Source organism: Neomonachus schauinslandi, chromosome 11 (assembly GCF_002201575.2).
Source record: "Neomonachus schauinslandi chromosome 11, ASM220157v2, whole genome shotgun sequence".
Taxonomy (NCBI): Eukaryota; Metazoa; Chordata; class Mammalia; order Carnivora; family Phocidae; genus Neomonachus; species Neomonachus schauinslandi.
The window spans coordinates 8688931-8701910 of record NC_058413.1 but is presented as its reverse complement, the minus strand read 5'-3'; the positions used below and the strand labels follow the sequence as shown (position 1 = coordinate 8701910).

General features: G+C 41.7%; 1 pseudogene; it reads left to right on the top strand.

Moving 5' to 3' along the window:
• Positions 1 to 4145: 4145 nt before the first annotated feature.
• On the top strand, positions 4146 to 11483 carry LOC110576180 (annotated as a pseudogene).
• Positions 11484 to 12980: the final 1497 nt, after the last annotated feature.

Here is a 12980-nt window from a genome sequence, read left to right as displayed (position 1 = left end):
CAGAGTTTCCAGGTAGTATCTTTGGACACTAAATTAAATTTGAATTTCAGACAATGAATTTTTTAATAATAATTATATCTCAAATGTTTCATGGCACATAGTTACTCTGAAAAATTTTCTTTGCTTGTGTGACATTTCTACTTGTTTGAGGTTCTGTATTTTTATGTGCTACCTGGATAAAATACAAGATGTCCCATTAAAAATTCAAATTTCTGATATATAACAAATAATATTTTAGTATAAGTATGCCCAAAGTATTGCATAGAACATAGCTTAACTAAAATTATTCACTATTCATTTGAATACAATTTAACTAGGCACACTGTACTTATTTTTGCTAAAATTGGCACCTCCCCTGAAGAAAAGGGGAGCCAATATAACTCCAAGTCTGTATTCCAAGCAGTGAAGATGCACTGCACAGAGGGATCATCCTCATAATTTCCTACTTATGGTACAAGAAGTAGATTAAATATTTTCCAGTATAACTGAAGAGTGGTGGTTATTAGATGGGAGAGGAAAGGCATCTATCTGCTGGGGAAGAAAACTTCCTTCTACACTTTTAAGTTCCGTGGATGGCCTGAGAATTAAACTGACATAAGAGAAATTAGCAGGAGAAATACATACAAATTTATGTAATATTTTTACAGGTACACGGGAGTCTTCAGAAGGAAAATGGGAAAAACAAGAAAGAAAAAAGGAAGAAGAGAAAAGGAAAAAAGGAAAGAAAAAACAAAGGAAAATGAAGATTCAAAAAAGCCAATAGCTCTAAAGGCTTATATACCTTTTGACTACACACTCACACATACAAACACACAGTAAATTGTGGCGATGAGACAAAACAAAGGGGCTGATCCCGATCAAAATTCCAATGACATTTTTCAAAGCGCTGGAACAAACAATCCTAAAATTTGTATGGAATCAGAAAAGACCCCGAATCGCCAAGGAAATGTTGAAAAAGAAAAACAAAGCTGGGGGCATCACGTTGCCCGATTTCAAGCTATATTACAAAGCAGTGATCACCAAGACAGCATGGTACTGGTGCAAAAATAGACATATAGACCAATGGAACAGAATAGAGAACCCAGATATGGACCCTCAACTCGATGGTCAAATAATCTTTGATAAAGCAGGAAAAAACATGCAATGGAAAAAAGACAGTCTCTTCAATAAATGGTGCTGGGAAAATTGGACAGCCACATGCAGAAGAATGAAACTTGACCATTCTCTAACACCACTCACAAAGATAAACTCAAAGTGGATGAAAGACCTCAATGTGAGACAGGAATCCATCAAAATCCTAGAGGAGAACACAGGCAGTAACCTCTTTGACATCGGCCACAGCAACTTCTTTCAAGATACATCTCCAAAAGCTAGTGAAACAAAAGCAAAAATGAACTTTTGGGACTTGATCAAGATAAAAAGCTTCTGCACAGCAAAGGAAACAGTCAACAAAACAAAGAGGCAACCCACAGAATGGGAGAAGATATTTGCAAATGACACTACAGATAAAGGGCTGGTATCCAAGATCTATAAAGAACTCAAACTCAACACCCAAAAAACAAATAATCAAATCAAAAAGTGGGCAGAAGAGATGAAAAGACACTTCTCTGAAGAAGACATACAAATGGCTAACAGACACATGAAAAAATATTCATCATCATTAGCCATCAGGGAAATCCAAATCAAAACCACACTGAGATACCACCTTACACCAGTTAGAATGGCAAAAATGGACAGGGAAAGAAGCAACAAATGTTGGAGAGGTTGTGGAGAAAGGGGAACCCTCTTACACTGTTGGTGGGAATGCAAGTTGGTACAGCCACTTTGGAAAACAGTGTGGAGTTTCCTCAAAAATTTGAAAATAGAGCTACCCTATGACCCAGCAATTGCACTCCTGGGTATTTACCCCAAAGACACAGATGTAGTGAAAAGAAGGGCCTAATGCACCCTAATGTTCATAGCATCAATGTCCGCAATAGCCAAACTGTGGAAAGAGCAGAAATGACCTTCAACAGATAAATGGATAAAGAAGATGTGGTCCATATATACACTGGAATATTACTCAGCCATCAGAAAGGATGAATACCCAACATTTGTATCGACATGGATGGAACTGGAGGGGATTATGCTAAGTGAAATAAGTCAAGCAGAGAAAGTCAATTATCATACGGTTTCACTTATTTGTGGAACATAAGGAATAGCATGGAGGACATTAGGAGAAGGAAGGGAAAAATGGGGGTGGGGAATTGGAGGGAGAGATGAACCATGAGAGACTATGGATTCTGAGAAACAAACAGGGTTTTAGAGGGGAGAGGGGAGGGGGGATTGGTTAGCCAGGTGATGGGTATTAAGGAGGGCACATAATGCATGGAGCACTGGATGTTATACGAAAACAGTGGATCGTGGATCACCACATCAAAAACCAGTGATGTATTGCATGGTGACTAACATAACATAATAAAATTAAAAAAAATAAAATAAAAAATAAAAAAGTTAAAAAAAAATCCCTGGAGAATGAAATGTTATGTGTCACTTGTCAACAAAGCCCAGCACTTTTCAGTGAAATAAGCATCTCATTCTGGAAAAACTTAATTAAAGCTGCTGTTGGCACTCAAGTGATTTACACCATCATTCCCAGCCTGTGCCTGGTGATTCCCTGGGGAGACACCAATTATCTCCTGGGGATATTGTGAAATTCTCAAAATACTCCTCTATACAACATGAATCTTTAATTCATTTTAACTTAACCAAAAAAGAAAAAAAAAAGGAAGGAAGGAAGGAAGAAAATGAGGGAGGGAGAAGAAAACCAAATTATGCGTATTTGTTCCAGAAAAAGCTACAAAGTTTGGAACCGAGAGGAACTAAAAGAAATGGGGGGTAGGGAGGGGGGCTCTCTTTTGCAAACAGGTCCAGGAGGCATGGATTCAAACTCTAGTTGAAGACCCACTGTGTGCTGGTCACTGGGCAAAATCCTAGGCTCACTCTTTTCCCCTTCGACTTGAGAGGAAGTGAGCTTCGTGCACAGAGGTGGTCAGGCTCTTGGTTTCTCGGCGCCTGGTTGCGAAGCCTGGATTTAGCAACTTCTTGCACAAACCCAAGAATCAGCAAATGCCCACAGGGGCAAAGTGGCTGCAAATCCTTAGCTTACCTGCCATCTCTACCCTCCAGAGTCCCAGCCTCCCTGTTTCTGGTTGCTTCCATCGTTCTCTTGCCTTTTGTATTTTTCCTAACTTGTCTTGTTGTTTTTAGCAATACTGTTGACCTGCCACATACTCTTCTATTCACCCGAGAAGTGCATATGCAAAATGGTAAGTTTGTGGGGTGCCTGGGTGGCTCAGTTGGTTGAGCATCCGACTCGATTTCAGCTCAGGTTATGATCGTGGGGTCGTGGGATCGAGCCCTGTGTCAAGCTCTGTGCTCAGCGAACACTCTCTTGACATTGACTCTTGACATTCTCCTCCTTGCCCCTCCCACCACTACCTCCTACACACGCATACGGGCGCTCTCTCTCTCAAATAAATAAAATCTTTTTTAAAAAGTAAAAAAAAACAAACAAACAAAGGGGCTGCACCTGGGGGCAGTAATTTGTGAGACAGTGAGTAGAAAATATATGGGAAAACTAAGGGGAAAAGTTATTTTATTACAAGTTATTTCATTAAGTTTGTACAGGTCCTTTTTGGCATCAACTCCCAGTCTCTACGATAAGAATCTCTTCTCTTCCTGGCACAGAAAGGACATCTTTGTCATGGGAAATTTCATGACCTACTTTCAGGTAGAAAGACGGAGGTTGGAGCTCTTCCTGCATCTGCTGTTTCTCACGTGCCTTCAGCTCAAAATAATCAGTAGGCCAGAGCAGTATATTTGGGGTGGTATGTTCTGAGCACCTCCACATCTCAAGACAAAGAATACGTGAAAAATGGGCACGTGAGAATTGGCTGCACCGCTGTCTTCTTTGATCAGGTGGGTGACAGAGTCTGTTCAGTGGCTGATTATCACCAACCAACCTGAGGGGCCTTAAAGAAACTTAGGAAAGCTGCACACAGGAATGGAAGAAAGAATGCCATGGCATGAGGAGGAAGGGAGCTGGATAGGGATATGGGGAAGACATAACCTGACATCTATATTAGTTAGTATCCATAAGGGGAATGGAAGGTAAGATCACAGGTCTTCCGAGCTCACTTTCCTGGTTCTCAAAGGGTATCAACATTGTTTGGGTTAACATTAGACATTAGGAGACATTAGAAGGGAATACGCTGTTGCTAAAAGTATTGAACACATATTTTGCTCAATGGAGGCAGGAAGCACTGAGTATTAACAATTCTAAAGAGTATATATTGGTCGGGCGCCTGGGTGGCTGTCGCTTAAGCGGCTGCTTTTGGCTCAGGTCGTGATCCTGGGGTCCTGGGATCGGCCCCACGTCGGACTCCCTGCTCAGCAGAAAGCCTGCTTCTCCCTCTCCCTCTGCCTGCCACTCTGCCTACTTGTGCTCTCTATCTCTCTGTCAAATAAATAAATAAAATCTTAAAAAAAAAAAAGAGTATATATTGGTCTCACTCTGTGTAAGGAAAAGTAATAAAAACTAATCCATGCCTTTCCAACTAATGTTATGGCGGCCATTTTTCAGAACAGTAAAGCCAGTAGAAGGAAGAATCAGTGACCGCGTAGAAGAGAGCATAAGGAGGTTTCCTATTTGTTCATTCATCCACACACTTTCATTTATGGTATATGTAGTGAGTGTCTACCTGTGGCAGGTTTTGTTCTATCTCTGGAAATATGTAATATTCCATTATTCATATATACCACATCTTCTTTATCCATTCATGTATCAGTGGACACTTGGGCTGCTTCCATATCTTGCCTGTTGTAAATAATGCTTCAATGAGCATAGGAGTGCATATATTTTTTCAAATTAGTGTTTTTGCTTTCTTTGGATAAATACCCAGTAGTGGAATTACTGGATCATATAGTATTTCTATTTTTAGTTTTTTGAGGAAACTACACACGGTCCCCCACAGTGGTTACACCAATTTACATTCCCACCGAGATTGCATGGGGTTCTGTTTTCTCTACAGCCTCACCAACACTTGTTATTTCTTATCTTTTTGATACTAGCCATTCTGAATGGTATGAGCTGATATCTCACTGTGATTTTGATTTGCATTTCCCTGGTGATGAGTGGTGTTGAGCATCTTGTCATGTGTCTGTTGGCCATCTGGATGTCTTCTTTGGAGAAACGTCTGTTCATGTCTTCTGTCCATTTTTAATTGGATTATTTGGGGGCTTTTTTGTTAAGTTGTATGAGTTCTTTATATATTTTCCCAACACCATTTATTCAAAAGACTGTCTTTTCCCCACTGTATATTCTTGCTTCATCTGTCATAGATTAATTCACCAGACAAGCATGGGTTTATTTCTAGCTCTCTATTCTGTTCTTTTGATCTATGTGTCTATTTTTGTGCTATACTGTTTTGATTACTACATCTTTGTAATATATCTTAAAATCTGAGATTGTGTTATCTCCAGTTTTGTTCTTCTTTCTCAAGATTGCTTTGGCTATTTGAGGCCTTTTGTGGTTCCATACAGATTTTAGGATTATTTGTTCTAGTTCTGTGAAAAATGGTATTTTTACAGGGATTGTATTGAATCTGTAGATTGCTTTGGGTAGTATGGACATTTTAACAATATTAATTCTTCCAATCCATGAGCATGATACAGCTTTCCATTTGTGTCTTCCTCAATTTCTTTCATCAGTGTCCTATAGACTTCAGAGTATAGGTTTTTCACTTCCTTTGTTAAATTTGTTCCAAGGTAGGGCGCCTGGGTGGCTCAGTTGGTTGGGCGACTGCCTTCGGTTCAGGTCATGATCCTGGAGTCCCTGGATCGAGTCCCGCATCGGGCTCCCTGCTCGGCAGGGAGTCTGCTTCTCCCTCTGACCTTCCCACCTCTCATGTGCTCTCTCTCATTCTCTCTCTCTCAAATAAATAAATAAATAAATCTTTAAAAAAAAATTTGTTCCAAGGTATTTTATTCTTTTTGTGCAATTGTAAATGGATTGTTTTTTAAATATCTCTTTCTGCTACTTCATTATTAGTATACAGAAATGCAACAGATGTTAGCTGTGGATTTGTTTGCTGAGAGTTTTTATCATGAATGAATGTTGAATTTTGTCAAATGCTTTTTCTGCATCTACTGAGATGATCATATGGTTTTTATCCTTCACTTTGTTAAAGTGATGTATCATGCTGATTGATTTGGGGATATGAAACCATTCTTGCATCCCTTCTTATTCATATTTTTAGTGATGAGGAAGTTGAGGCTTAGAGATGTCCTGTTACTTTCCTCAAGGTATATACCTAGCATGTTGCAGAGCCGTCGTATAAGGCCAGGTTATAAAATCTGGGTATAAATCATACGACACCAAGCTCTCCCCTGATCTCATTCTCAGATTTAATTCTAGCCATCTCATTTGTGGAGCACAGCATGCCAAGATTTCTCTGAAAGAGGTAAACCCAAGAACCAAAATATGGACTCTCAGGAAATTATCCTCCTTCCTGAAATAAACTATTTATTTATTTTTTTTAACTAAGAGCAGCCGACTGAGGACCAAGCTCGGTTGCCAGAACTGTCATGCCCATCTGATATAATGAAGCATTGGACTATAATCCTAGTTACTCTTCATTTAGTCCCCATCCTAATCTAAATCTCTAGCCAACACACCCCTTCTGAGGCCCTGCAGCCCAACCGAGTCTCGCATTAAAATGTCATTGTCACTACATAATTTCCCTCAGTCCCCTCTAACCCTCCAATTCACCTTTCATAGCACTTTTACATTATCAATGCATCTTTAATGGCTGTATTTTCCAGTATACAGAAAAATAAGCCATCTATCTTGTCCTCCATTATGGACCTCACGATGCCTACATTTTGTGAAAACTGAGCGATTTCTTGCTGTTGTTGTTGAAGGTTGTGAGATGCAAGAGGAGCTGGAGGCAAGACAGATAAAACCTTCTGTGTGTGACTCGGTCCACATACCCAACCTGCCTAAAGGGATCTGTGCCCTGTCCTTTGTGAGGTAGGCTTCGCACAGTACATGGGGAATGTTAAAATATTGGAGATATTTTTCTGTTTCTTATTTCAGAGGATACAACATGCTCTAGAGACAGATTTGAAATAAAATCTGAGGAAGCCACAAAGATAATTGTTGTTGGGAAGTAGCAAACAGGTTATGAAAAGACCAACACAAAACAAATTGTACAGTGAGGAGTTTTATCATATGGCCCTATGAGGCTCATCACTGGAGATGATACTGAGATCTTCAATCATGGACAGAACTTGCTTCAAGTTCCTTTACTTATTTGTTTTCATTTCAACTGAGGTAAAATTATAAACAGTAAAGTGCGGCTCAATTAATATTTCCATATGTGAATATATAACCATCACCCAGATAAAGTTTAGGAAAAAACTCTAAAACTCTAGAAGGTCCCACTATGTATCCTCCACAACAAAACTCCCCACCCCCCCAATAAACTTAATAATTATAGCCTCCATGATCATACCATTATTTTATGATAACTTTTAAATCATTACTTTGTGAAGAAACTGTGTTTAAAATGTACCCAGAGATTATGTTTTAATCAGGTATGGCAAGACATGCACACTTGGAAATGATTATCATGAAGGAAGCTTATGCTCACAGGTCCCTAGAAAAAGAAGGCATGACATGCCAGACAGGGCCATGTGGAGAGCACCAGGGTCATTCAGGAGGCAGAGAGGAGAAAGCATGGCCTAGCACCTTTATTGCAGTTTTGGTGGGAACAGGAGAGGGTAGGTCCCCAAGTAAGGTTAGGATTGGATGGTTTGAATAATTCTGGTGGGCTCTGGGCCATAACAGTGGCCCCTAGTTGTCCAGAACCTGGCCCTGGGGTGGTTTAGGGGAGAGGGAATATTGGCATGATGTGTGAGCTTGATAAAGGAGATGGTTGGAGCATGGGCTCTGGGTTGGTGGTTTGTGTATCAAAGGTGGACTTACAGGGGAGTCATTTGCTCTCTCTATGAATTAGCTACCCCTGGGGGAGGCAGTCTCTCCAGGATCAAGGCCCAAAATGCCAGAGTTTCCAAAATACAGAAAATAAGATATAGTCAACACGAATATTCTACAAATCAGACCATGCCTTTGTATTTTAACACCAACCCTGGCTTCCTAGCTCAAATAATCATTTTTAGGACAGAGAATCTAAACCTTATGACATCTGTCTTTCCTCTTTTGTTCACCACAGACTCACAACTCTCATACTCGCTTACGGCCTGACTCTCCACCTCTAGCATGTGGTGGAACATTATTTTCCTGTTCCAGATTCTCTTTGGCTTTGCCAACCTTCCAGGCAACTGTACTGGATTTTTGGCAATGAATCGCCTGGGCCGAGTGAGCCGGATGATTTTTTTTTTTAATTTTTTTATTCTTATGTTAATCCCCATACATTACATCATTAGTTTTAGATGTAGTGTTCCATGATTCATTGTTTGTGCATAACACCCAGTGCTCCATGCAGAATGTGCCCTCCTCAATACCCATCACCAGGCTAACCCATCCTCCCACCCCCCTCCCCTCTAGAACCCTCAGTTTGTTTTTCAGAGTCCATCATCTTTCATGGTTCGTCTACCCCTCCGATTTCCCCCCCTTCATTCTTCCCCTCCTGCTATCTTCTTCTTCTTCTTCTTCTTTTTTTTTTTTCTTAACATATATTGCATTATTTGTTTCAGAGGTACAAATCTGAGATTCAACAGTCTTGCACAATTCACAGCGCTTACCAGAGCACATACCCGCCCCAGTGTCTATCACCCAGTCACCCCATCCCTCCCACCCCACCCCCCACTCCAGCAACCCTCAGTTTATTTCCTGCGATTAAGAATTCCTCATATCAGTGAGGTCATATGATACATGTCTTTCTCTGTTTGACTTATTTCGCTCAACATAATACCCTCCAGTTCCATCCATGTTGTTGCAAATGGCAAGATCTCATTCCTTTTGATGGCTGCATAATATTCCATTGTATATATATACCACATCTTCTTTAGCCATTCGTCTGTCGATGGACATCTTGGCTCTTTCCACAGTTTGGCTATTGTGGACATTGCTGCTATAAACATCGGGGTGCACGTACCCCTTCGGATCCCTACTTTTGTATCTTTGGGGTAAATACCCAGTAGTGCGATTGCTGGATCATATGAGCCAGATGATTTTTATGTTCCTGCTGGGAATCTCCATTCTAGCCATCACATAGGTGCCCCAAGGTGAGAAAGGAGGTTATATGGATCACTGATCTGAAGCCAGAAGGAAAGGGAGGATGGTGTTCCAAGGATTTCCTGAAACCGGTCTGGGGGTGAGCACAGTTTCTGCCATTACGTTGCTGGGAAGAGAACCAGAGGTGAGCAAATGTCAGCTCAGATATGTGATTGCCTGCATCACATCCTGGAAGTATCCAGAAACTGGTGTCACCTCTTGCTGGCAGGTTCTCTAGGACATCAACTGATCACTTGTATTTGGCTGGTAACACTTTATATAGTAAGCATGGAGGATCTGGACCTTGTCATTGCATCCCACATGAGAACACTTCCTCTGTCTGGGCTCTTTTTTTATTACTATAGCTTCAGCCAACATTTACTCTCTGGTATGTACATAACCACTCACATGTGTTCTATCAGGTTGCCATAACTGCAGCTCTGGTTTAGGAATGTCATCCTGACAGTAAGAAAATAAAAATTCCTTGTCTTCAAGAAGAGGAGTAAACAGTAGGAACAAGGCATTAAGTCATTAAGAGGCTCTCTTAGATCTCTTTTACTAAACGGAGTGATTATATGTAATGAATGGGGCAACCAAGGTGGTCCCCAGGCTCCACCTAACTCCCAGCACAGTTGTGTATTTTATAGAATCCCAGATCGGTGGCTCCACATCTCATATGGAATGTCAGCAATGGTGCAAGTTTGCTGTCTTATAACAGAGCCCACTCCAACGTTGTAACACTCTTTTTTATTTTTTTAGGGAGTGAGAGAGAGCGGCGGGGCCGGAGCAGGGGGGGAGACAGAAGGAGAGTGAGAGAGAGAATCTTAGCCAGGCTCCACGCCCAGCACAGAGCCCGTTGTGGGACTCGATCTCAAGACCCTGAGATCGTGACCTGAGCCGAAATCAAGAGAGTCAGACGTTCAAACGACTGAGCCACCCAAGCTCCCAGGAGTTGCTATTTTATTATTCTCTTCTGCAATACTAGTCCCATGTCGACATTGTGTAAGCTCCTAGGTTTTAAACTCTGGAAGACACGAAGGAGTCTTTCACCCTCAGTCACTGCTCACACGGCAGTCCTACATTGTACACAAAGGACAGAGGAGACACGGGACAAAATAAATGAAAGCAGCTCCTGCTGGACTCAGCTTCCCCTCCCTCCTTTTCTGGCAAATCTCAGATACACAGGAAGAGTGGATGAAATAACTCAGAGCCTTTTATTCACCGCAAGGCAGATTATGTAGGTCAGTCATACTTCTCAGCAGGTTAGCCACCACACATGCTCTGCCTCTGTGCACTTTCTCTACAGTGTATTTTAAAAGCACAAAATCATCTCCAAAAAAGGCCCTTTTTGCTTGTCATTTGATGGATTCTGATTTTCAGCCCAGATGTTTTGGGTCTCACTGGTCTTATTCTCTCCAGAAATGCAGACTCTACGAGGGGTTTCGGAAGCTTTGGGTAGGAGGAGTTTCTCCTGCCACTGTCACCACTGTTTCCACTCATGGAAGTGAACTCATGCCCACCATAATCAGGTACAAATCTCATGATGCTCTTTCAGGATCAAAACAGACATTTCCCAGTGAATTGACACTTACTGGGGAGAAGAGAACCAAGACGAGTTGGTTGTCAAAAGCATCAATTATAATAGTAATGATAATAACAAAAATTATGCCTAAATTTTATTGAAAGCTGAGTTTTTGCCAGGCACTGGATTAAATCATTTAATGTAACATCTCATGTGATCTTCTGGATCACACAAAGGGTAGATGTCATGGTTAACAGTATTTTCTTAATGATCAAATTGTGTCTTAATGCGCAATTAAAAGAAAAAAATCGTTAGCAAATAAGAGAGATTTTCAAAGCAAGAGGATGTCATCAGCCTCCCATGTGTCTAAACACGCTGATGTGCCATCTCCCATAACCAGAGCAAAATAATAAACCACAAATTATATGTGTGGATATTCACTATATATTTTGTATTATCGTTTGTACCCCAAGAACAACAGCCACAGGAATCCTGGGAATTGCTGCTAATATTGGAGCAGCCCTGACTCCCCTCTTGATGATTCTAACAGTGTATTCTCCCTACCTGCCCTGGATTGTGTATGGAGCCTTCCCCATCCTCGCTGGTCTTGTTGTTCAACTCCTTGCTGGAACCAGGATTCAGCCTCTGCTCAACTCCATCCAGGATGTGGAAAAGGAGTGAGTAAACCCTCTGGCTGCCCATTAGGAGAGCTGTGTGCTCTAGATCTGTGATGAAGAAGACAAAACACAATGAGTTGAGCCCACTGCCCCCAGTCTCAGACCCAGACTATTCCATGTGGCCAATGCCTTTGGTTAGGTTATAGCCTCATCCATCCTCACACTGACCTCAGACTCCCCCGCAGCTCCCTAGGTCACACAGACTACCTCTTCCCAGCCTGCACCATAAGTTTAGTGGTGAAGAGGCCAAAATTGGGTGCCTTAGGGTGACAAACACACCTTGAAGGTACTTCACGAACACTCACAGATCCAAACACCAGGCTCTCATCCCTCCGATCCTAGGAGCCTCCAGCTCGGGGAGTGCAGTCAGCTCTCTGGGACTGCTGATTCCTGTGGGCCTGTATTAATCTGATTCTGATTTTCCAGGGAAACAGAACCAGTAGGATATGTACATATACAAAGAGACATTTATTTTAAGGAATTGGCTCACGAGATTGTGGAGGCTGGCACATTTGAAATCTGTGAACGGGCAGCAGCGTGGAGATCCAGGGAGGATTTGAAGGAAGAGACGAGTTTCTCAGGCTGAAGGCAATCTGGAAGCCGAGTTCCTTCTTCCTCTGGGGGGGCCTGTCTCTTTCCTTTAAGGCCTTCAACGGACTGGACGAGCTCCCCACCCCACCTCCACCCCCCACACACACGTTATGGAGGGTAATGTGCTTTACCCAAAATCTACTGATTTATTTATTAATAATATCTAAAAACTACCTTCACAGAAACATCTAGATTGGTGTTTGATCAAACATCTGAACACCACAGCCTAGCCAGGTTGACATATAAAATCAAACACCACGAGGTCTGAGGACTGCCCTGGTCACTGAAGAATCTGAGCAGAATCAGGGAGAGGACAGGAGCCCCTCCCACAGATGACCGTGCATCTCAGGGGAAGAGTCCTGTTGGGCTGCCCGTGAGATCCAGACTGGCTGGTTTCCGCTGGGAATGCAACTGTTGAGAAAAGAGGGTAAAGAGTGGTAAATGTAGGCTTTTTTTTTTTTAAGACATTTTTAAATGATCAAGAATTGGAAAGGATTTTTAAACTTTTGTATACTGCCCCTGCCTCTTCCAAATCCCTTTGGCATCCAGATCCCTTGGCGTCCAAAGGTGAGAGATGAAACTATGGAAGCTGCCTTCGCAGATCCTGCCCTGGGGGCCTGGTCTTTTTCTTCGCAAAATTTACTCAAACCCTTGGGGCAGGGGTCATGGTTTTTATCGAACCTGGTGGGTCAAGAATCAGCTTGTTCTAAAGAATGCAGGACATATATGCTGATTTGATGTCCTCTCATTTTTGTACCTGTTTGTTGGTCTCATTGGATTTTTACCAGGAAAGAGGCCCAAGAAAAGCAAAGCAGAAAGATATTTCCATTAAAGTGACATAGTTTTAAAGAATTCTAGGAGCTGATTCAAGAGAAAAATAAAGGAGAAATCAGATAACTCCCAAATACTG